Source organism: Microtus ochrogaster (genome assembly GCF_000317375.1).
Source record: "Microtus ochrogaster isolate Prairie Vole_2 chromosome 6 unlocalized genomic scaffold, MicOch1.0 chr6_random_2, whole genome shotgun sequence".
Classification (NCBI taxonomy): domain Eukaryota; kingdom Metazoa; phylum Chordata; class Mammalia; order Rodentia; family Cricetidae; genus Microtus; species Microtus ochrogaster.
In genome coordinates this window covers 1,485,790-1,495,204 of record NW_004949095.1, presented here as the reverse complement: position 1 = coordinate 1,495,204, position 9,415 = coordinate 1,485,790, and the positions used below count along the sequence as shown (strand labels likewise).

Here is a 9,415-nt window from a genome sequence, read left to right as displayed (position 1 = left end):
CCACAGCACAGCTAAGACTAGAGACCAGTAAGGCACAGATATGTCAGGGGCCACAGGCACAGCTAAGACTGGAGGCCAGTAAGCCAGAGATATGTCAGGGGCCACAAACACAGCTAAGACTGGAGGCCAGTAAGCCAAAGATATGTCCACTGGGCTTTATTGATGACACAGTGAATAAGGTAAAGGAGGTAATAGCACTAAGAGCCAAAGCATAAAATTATAACTTACATTGATATGCAGGTAACTTGCCCTGTGAACTCTCGGATACCACCTGGTACAGATGAAAGCCTTCTTCCTCTCTTCTCTCCCAGGGTTGCTCTTCTGGGATTTTCTTCTTTCTCAAGCCTTTTATTGAAGACTCAACAAAAGCTAGTATCATGTGTTTGTGTTTGTGTATGTATGTGTGTGTATTTGTATGTGTATGTGCTTTGTGCTCTTTTGTTTATGTATGTGTGTATGTGTGTATTTGTGTGTTTGTATGTGTTGTGTGTAGAAGATAGAAAGTGGGAGATTCGTGGAAACGATATATTTGGCTTTTGTTTCTGTTGTGTGTTTGGGATATGCTCATAAGTAATGATGAGGTGCTGAAGAAGCACCTCCCTGAGGCACAGCTGAATGAGAGACTGTGACAGGAAGATTGGAAATGAGGATGGACTTGATACCAAGCTTGGGAAAACCTCCCTTCACTGGCCTTGTCATTTACCCATCCTGACTCCTCTGAACTGAAGTGAGAGCTGGGATATCACAGAAGGAGAGAGCATCTCAGGGAGAAGGCAAGCCTAGAACCTCAGAACAGCTAATGTGGTATGGAAATGTGATAGGGAAAACACTGAACGCTTGGTAAATGGTCCTGGGAAGACAAGAGTGTCTTCAGACGGCTCGCCTGGAAGCTTCCAGGGCCTGGGCCTCAGCTGCAAGGTTCAGAAATATTATTTCTCATGTGTCTAACAGCAGGGTGCTCATAATAAACACAATATAATAATGCAAATGATGATGGAAGGAGAAGACCTCGGAAGGATATGCTGAGCTGAGGCTACACATGCCCATATGTAAGACTTTCCATTTTAATACCTGTTGAGTAAATTTGGGGGTTATTTATTTTAAAACTTGTCAATTTTTTTTCTAAAGTGGTGATACCAATAGAATGCAAAAATTTCCACTATTATACATGCCTGTCAACTTTTAGAATTAATAGATTTTATAATTTTTCAAATCTAATTGATATAAAATAAAATTTTCTTTATTGCTTGTCAATTTTTTTGGCATCTCAGTCTTATCTGAGACTGCTTTAAAAATTAAAACATTTTTATTAATTCTATGTTTATTTTGTGTGTGAATGTCACTTGACAGCTTGAACCTGCTTTTATTTTTCCATTAGTATTGACTTTTCTGAGAATTACAAGATAGCAAGACTCTCTTTCTCTCCTACACACACACACACACACACACACACACACACACACACACACACACACACACGAATTGATGTCTTTCATTGTGAGTGCTACATAATTCATACTTTCTGTTTCATTTTTTTGTTCATGCTCTCCAACCTCGTTCAGAATTACTGTATTTTATTTCACATTGTGGTCCGTTCTGAGGAATCTCATGTCTGTATCCTAATCACTAACCTGTGTTTTACTTCTGAAAGTTCCTTCTTGAGTTTTGGTTTACAAAGTGTGGTTATCTGTTTGCCTCTTACTTCCTAAGCATATTTTTCTCTTTGAAGTCCTATGGGTTAAGATCCAGGAAGGAGCTGAGATTTTGCTCTAGTTGCCACAGTTTCCCCCATACTGGAGGACAGTGAACGACTTTCCTGCACAGTAAAAGCTGTAGCCAGAGTGTGCACAAGTTTGTTCTGGCTCCTTTGTCCGGTTCCTCCAAGAGGGACAGAGGTGGCCTAAGTCGATACCTGCACAGGATGTGAACACTGATCTGGAGTCTTGCTTTCTGTTAGCAGGCAGTAAGCAAGCTTGTCCTTCAATTTAGTGACAGGCATTAGTGCATCCCTCAAATTTCCTTAAGACTAGTCTGTGTAAAGATCATCTGAGACTTTGATTTTTTGTTTTTGTTTTTGTTTTTCGAGACAGGGTTTCTCTGTAGCTTTGGAGCCTGTCCTGGAATTTTTTACACATACAGTAATACAGATAGGAGGCAAGGGAGACTCCATAATGTTTTTCTCTAACAGTATTAAGTGTAATGATTTTAAAGTTCTAATTCTAATTCGAAAACTGTGCGTTTATTATTCTATTCTCTGCTCTGTCTGTTTGCCCTCACATAAGGTATGGTTTTTGGCTGAAGTTCTTTTTCTTGGGAATGAAAGAAATTTCCTCCAGGGAGGATTTCCATTTGTTTTTGATAGCATTACCAATGGAAATCTATTTTGTTTATTTTATTGAAAATAGATTTTTTTCAAATGATATATTCTGATTACAGTTTGCCCTCTGTCTGTTCCTCCTAGTTGTTTCCTCTCCTCCCATCCAGATTCACACCCTTCTGTCTCTTGTTAGAAAACAGACATCTAAGGAATAATAATTACCATAATTAAGATAAAAACAAATTGGAATGTCCAAGAACAACCAACTAGAAAAAGCACAAGAAACACATACAGACACAGAGAACACTGTTCATGCGCACACGGTTTCCATAAAAACACATACAGACACAGAGAACACTGTTCATGTGCACACTGTTTCCATAAAAATACATATAGACACAGAGAACACCGTTTATGCGCACACGGTTTCCATAAAAACACAAAACTAGAAACTATAATAGATAAGCAAAGGACCTGTAAGATTCAAAAACTATAAAGCCCCGACTTAACTGTTTTGTTCACTCTGTGTTGGCCATCTAGTGCCGGGCCCCTACCCTGATGCGTGGTTTGTTTCCTTGGAGTGGCTATCAGTTGTAGATAGCTTCTGTGCTAGGGGTGAGGGTGTGTGTTTACTTTCAGCTCTGGGACCCCATTGGTGCAGAACCATGAAGGCCCTGTGCACATACTACCTCAGTCTTTGTGAGAACATATGTGCATTGGTCCTGCCATGTCTAGAAGGCCTGGTTGCCCTAGTGTTCTCCATCCCTCTGGATCTTAGACTCTTTCTGTCTTTTCTTCTGCAGGTTCCTAAGCCCCGAGGGAAGGGATTTGATAGATACATGATGTGGGATGTGCTGAGATATCTTCTTTTGATCTAAGTATTCCAATGTCTCTCACTGCATATGTCTGGCTGTGGTCTCTGTATCAGCTCCCATCTGCTGCAGGAGGAAGCTTCTCTGATGATGGCTGAGCAAGACACTGATCTATGAATACAGCAGAATGTCACAATGGGAGTCATTTTATTGCTATCTTCCTTTAGCAGAACAGTAGTATTTGGTTTTTCTCTTGGTCCCTGGGCTATTTAGTCTCAGGTTCTTGGTCACCCAAGCAGTATTGCATATGGATTCCATTTCAAGAGTGGGGATTAACTCAAATCAGGTATTGTTGGTTACTTCCACAAGCTTTGTGCCACTATTACACCAGTGTATTTTGCAGGGAGATCACCATTGTAGATCAAAGGGTTTGTAACTGGGTTGGTGTTTACCCTTCTTTGATTTCATGCAGAATACTTTCCAGAACCATGAACACTAGTCCATAGAGGTGAAGGCTCTAGGTAGGCACTAGCTTGACCTCTCTATCATATTCAATGAATTGTATAAGTATTGTCTTCAGCAATTGGGTCCTGTTGTCAGTTTAGCCTGGGTTCTTTGGGGGTTCCCATGGGACCTCTTAGGCCAGGAACTTGATTAGATGTAGCCTGGTACTGGAAGCTTCACTTGGTAACAAGAGATGTCCAGTTGGAGCTCTGTCTTCCCCATTATTTGGTGATTTCATTTAGATTAAAAAATGCATATATTTTAGGATATTAGGTTTAAGGCCCCTCAAATCCCCCTTAGTTTTAGCTTTTCCTCCCAGTAGTCCCTATCCCTCTTCCCTCTTCTCTCCCTATCCCTGTCTGATCCTTAATTCACTTATGTCACACCCTATACGAGTTTGTATTTAATTGCGGAGAGCGAAGCCCCACGTGGATGTGGGGGTGTGAAGGATGATGTCTGTTGGGGCAGTACTCTGAGTGAAGGTACAGTACCATGACAAGTACCAGTGAAGCTTGGTTGACAGTTAAACAGACGTCACAGAGAAAAGCGAAGTGTTGCCTGACTTGGCCAATGCCTTCTACTGGATAGACGCTAACCTCAGTGCCCATCTTTGTGGGTTCTACTTCTAGCTAAGCTTTGGCTTTGGAGAGATCTGAATTTCTTGACAGTTTATCAATGTATTGAAAATGATATTTTATTTTATTTTTTCTGAGGCAGGTCTCTCTACATAGCCTGTAGCTCAATATGTAGACCAGGCTGATCTTAAACTCACAGAGATCCCCCTGTCTTGGCCTCCTGAGTGCTGGGATTAAAGGTGTGTTCCACCACACCAAGCTTAAGATATTTTGTTTTATTTTATCAAACTTTTTTAGTGTGTGTATTAAACTGACTTGTTATTTTTCTTAATTCAATAAATTGAAAATTGAAGGTCAGTGTATTAGATATTGTAATGAACGTGCCCACCAGTATTCCAAGAGCAGACACTGTGTGGCTGTGGATGTCAGGAAAGCAAGCGTCATAGCTAGTGGTACCCAAGTGCATTTTGAAGAGAAAAGTGGAAATTAGCTCAACTTAAAGACTTCTATCAGGGAATCCTGAGTACCTATAACAGAAGAGGAGTGGCAGGAGAGGAAACAAAGTAACTGTGTATGAGAAGCCTGTGTTCCTCACTCAGAAGTTTCAAAGTGTCCTGTGGTCCCTGGGGAGTCAGTCAATGAAGGGCTTTGGGCAAGTTTGGTTAGGTTTATTTTCCAGCAGGTCTCTGTTAGACCTGAGTGGAGTGCCCCAGAAGGCTTCCAGACCACAATTGCTTACACTACCTGCTCTCTTCTCTGTCCTCACTGTGCGAGTCAAAGTTACACTAGGGATTATTTGGGGCAGTTCTTTTTCTGCAAGATGGTAATTTTCTTTTACCAGCAAGACTGTCTATCCTTGAGACTGTGTCCTTCTATCTTAATTTTACTTCGCTTATAAACCTCAAAGCACTGGCATCCTGCTAGACACAGATTGAAATAAATACTCGGCTGACTAGTGAATTTTTTCATGATTTAATGGTCATATGTTGTTTCTCTAAATGGTAATGTAAACCAAAATGTTGTCATTTTTGTGTTTGTGGGAGAGTCATTTGATACATTTTGGAGGTAGCATTACGTTCTAGTGATTTGGTTTCTTATTATATTAGATTTTTGTGGTATTGCTGCTTGACTCTTTAGTGGGTTTGTATAAACACTCGACTTATCTGTGTTCAGTTTTTGCATGTGTGAGGAGGCCAGCAAAACAGGCACTCTTCTCTGTGGCCAGGGGGCAGAGACAGACTGTGAAAGTGAAGTACTGACTGCCTGAATGGAAACAGGACATGACCTTTCTCTCTTTATCCAGCTCAGGGACCAGGCTCTGCGTTGATACATCATGTTCTTGGAGGAGGGAATAGTAATGTGTTCATCATGCGTGCTTCGGAGATTAAATCATACTCATCCTAGGGACAGGAAGAAGGGGATCTTTTAAAAACTGGATGACAGTTTGGAAAAGCAGTGGGAGTGTGTTGTTAAATTCTGAGGAGCCAGCTCTTTGTTGAACTTAAAGGCTGGGGTTTGATGGCAGAACCCGACTCTTCTATACAATTCTTAGGAATTCCTTTTTCTGTCTGCCAAAATTTCCATATGAGGCCAAGAGGCAAAAATTTACTTGCTAGGAAGTTATTAATGCATAAAGTGCTTTGAAGCATGAGTTCTGAGATGAGTAAAGTTGACAGCAACAGTAGTGAGAACTGAGTATTGTGACTGAATGCACATCCACTGGAGTCTGTAAAAAGGAGAGAAAGTACAGTTGACTGGACCCCACCTTTATATTAAGAACTGTGACTGGCAAATCAGACTCTGTGATTTTTTTGGTGGCTTTTGTTGTTGTTGTTGTTGTTGTGTTTTGAAAGAACGTGAAGGTGGACCAGTAGCAGAGTGGGAAGAATTGGGGAGAGGGGAAAGAATATAATCACAATATATTGTATGAATATTTATGAATGAATGTGAATATCAAAGATAAATAAAAACTGTGTTTGGGGCTTTCATATTTAAGCATCACAGCCCCAGGAAATCTTCATTTTATTCATAAGAAATTTGAAGATTAGAGATTAAAGCACACACCCTAAGATAAGTAGCTGAGAAGGGGCAGAATAAGGTTGAAGTTCAGTTAGTCTCTCTCCAGTTCTGCTCTTTGATCTCTTTGTGGAGCTGCTATAAGCTTCAGAACCTGCCTGATTCTACACTTACTTTCCTGTTCTGACCTTAGCCAGTTCTGACTCGGGCAGCAACCTCAGCTCCTAACAAACCACAGAGTAGTCAGAGAGCACAGCTCTACAGCTCCTGTAAGCAGATGCTGATGGGCCATCGGAGCTGCTCCAAACATCACTGGCCATCTGACTTTCCATGTTAGACAGCTATTAGATAGCAGCTCGGACGACCCAGGCTGTAAATAACAGGCAGTTCGTTCGTACAGTTCTGGAGGTGGGAAGTTCTCGACCAGTGTGTCAACCTGGTTGGATTCCCATAAGGCTCCTCTTCCAGGTAACAGACAACTGACATTTTGCTGTGTTTCTACGGGGCCGGGAAGCTGGAGAACCTCTGGGGTCTCCTTTACAAGACCATCCACCCTGCTCATGAGGGCTTCACCCTCACAGCCTGAGGACCTCCAAAGTCCTGCTTCCTATGCTTACCAGGAGTTAGGATCTCAGTGTTCAGATTTCGGGGACACATCCATTATTATCGACCTCCTGGCTTTGTAGACGGCAGCCTGAAGCACTCAGCTCTTTGGAGTTTTTCTGGGTAACTGAGCTCTGCTCCACACTGGAGTGTCTATGTTCCACTAGTTCCCTTCAATGCCTGTTCCTTCCTTGTGATGGAGGAAGGTCCATAATTGGTTAATTATAATAAAGAAACGGCTTGGCCCTCATAGGTTAAAACATAGATGGGAGGAGTAAACAGAACAGAATGCTGGGAGGAAGAGGAAGTGAGCTCAGAGGCCATGCTCCCCTCTCCAGGGCAGACGCAATGAACTCCAACCCAGGATGGACGTAGGCTAGAATCTTCCCGGTAAGCGCACCTTGGGGTGCTACACACATTATTAGAAATGGGCTAGTCCATGAAATCTCAAGGTCCAAATCAGGAGCAGATGGAGAGAGAGCATGAGCAAGGAACTCAGGACCGCGAGGGGTATACCCACACACTGAGACAATGGGGATGTTCTATCGGGAACTCACCAAGGCCAGCTGGACTGGGTCTGAAAAAGCATGGGATAAAACCAGACTTGCTGAACATAGCAGACAATGAGGACTACTGAGAACTCAAGAACAATGGCAATGGGTTTTTGATTCTACTGCATGTACTGGCTTTGGGGGAGTCTAGGCAGTTTGGATGCTCACCTTACTAGACCTGGAAGGAGGTGGGAGGTCCTTGGACTTCCCACAGGTCAGGGAACCCTGATTGCTCTTTGAGCTGATGAGGGAGGGGGACTTGATCGGGGGAGGGAGAGGGAAATGGGAGGTGGTGGTGGGGAGGAGGCAGAAATCTTTAATAAAAAAAAAGAAATGGGCTAGTCCAGGTGTGAGAGTTAGCAGAGAAGAGGCTAGATATAATAGGCCAAGCAGTGTTTAAATGAATACAATTTGTGTGTCGTTATTTTGGGGCATGAGCTAGCCAGTGGCTGGGAGCTGGGTGGCAGGAACGCAGCCCGCAGCTCCTACTACAGAATGGCGCCCAGACGTGTGGACAACTGAATCCACTGAAAGCCTGAGAAAGCTTGGGAGAGAGTAAAGCATGTTTTCTTGGTAGCAGCAATCTCTCGGGTCTGCTCTGCCTGCTAGAGGCAAGTAAGTGCTCTCATCTAAGAGAGGCTTCCTGACTCAGCTTTAGCTGCAAAACCCTGCAGCTCTTAAGAGGTCCTGCCACGAAACATTTAAATGGTGTTGATAAAAGCCGACTGAATGCTTGTTTGTTTTCAGCAGTAGCAGGAAAAGACCTGTGTTGTTTTAAAATGCCAGCTTTCTGGGCCGTCCTGCCAGGGCAAACTCTGTTTGATGCAGGAGGGCCGACTACAGAGAGAGGACTTGAGTGTTGTCTGTGGACATAATGTTGCAACTTACTTGCTGGCAGGGACCTTGAAACGCCATAGACTTGTGGCAATAAACATGGCTATAGCCAGTACCTCAGCCATGAGGCTGGAAAGCTAAGGAATGGGCTGGATCTAGCTGCCAAAGCCACGGCTTTAATCCTACCCATATTACTCCGTAATTAAAGACTCATTTGGTCACAAAAGGAGAGATATACAGTAAAGAGAGATTCAAAGACAAAGAAAATTTCTAAATGATTTACAGTGTGTTAAAAATATATGCAGGCTAAAAGTTAAAGTTCTTAAAATAAAAAAAAATAAGGAAGAAAGAGAGTAGTTGGGTGTGGTAGTACACACCTTTAATCCCAGCACTTGGGAGACAGAGGTAGATTGACCTCGAAGTTGAACTCTGTGACTTCAAGGTGTGGTAGCATACACCTTTAATCCCAATGCCTGGGAGGCAGAGATAGGCAGATCTCTGAGAGTTCAAGGACAGCCTGGTCTACAGAGTTATTCCAGGTCAAAGATATACAGAGAACCTGTCTCAGAAAGCAAAAAGTTAAAAGTAAAAATAAATGAAATACAGTTAAAATAAAGCTGCACAAAGATGGAAAATACAATGAGAATCTTGATTCTATATGCTATTATGTTCTCTTTGAATTGTTTGAATGCTGAGGAAGGAGCAACAGATACCAAAAGATATTTGTTTATAAATGCTGCTGAACTAATCCAACATAGATATTTTGAAAATGCCTTGACTTCAGAATTTGGATCTAAGGATATGATACTTTGGAAAAGAGATTCTTCTTTTGTTTTCACAGACGATGACACCCTGTGGATTGCTTCCATCCCAATATGGTATGATAGACCATGCCCTTCTGAAAGGTTGCTGTGAACACCCTCAAAAAATTACTTCACTCAATTGACGACTGAGATGAACCTAGCACACAGGTTATACCCTGAAATATCTGATTAACAGCGCCCCCATACAGCAGGAAGCAGTTTGGAGAGAAATAACTGTGCCCATATTCCCAAATATTGTTTATAAATGTTCTTTTACATTTAAAGGAAGATGTGATATAGATATGAATAATTTGCATTGATATGGATTTTGCTTTAGTGATTCAAATTTAAGGTCAATTTTGTTATATGTATATGTATTTCTGATCTTGATTAAGGTATT

General features: G+C 42.0%; 1 protein-coding gene across 4 annotated transcripts in view; it reads left to right on the top strand.

Moving 5' to 3' along the window:
• The window catches only part of Rgl1 (ral guanine nucleotide dissociation stimulator like 1), a 273,124-nt gene that overhangs the window by 124,293 nt on the left and 139,416 nt on the right, over nucleotides 1–9,415 (top strand). The gene's annotated exons all lie outside the window — the stretch shown is intronic.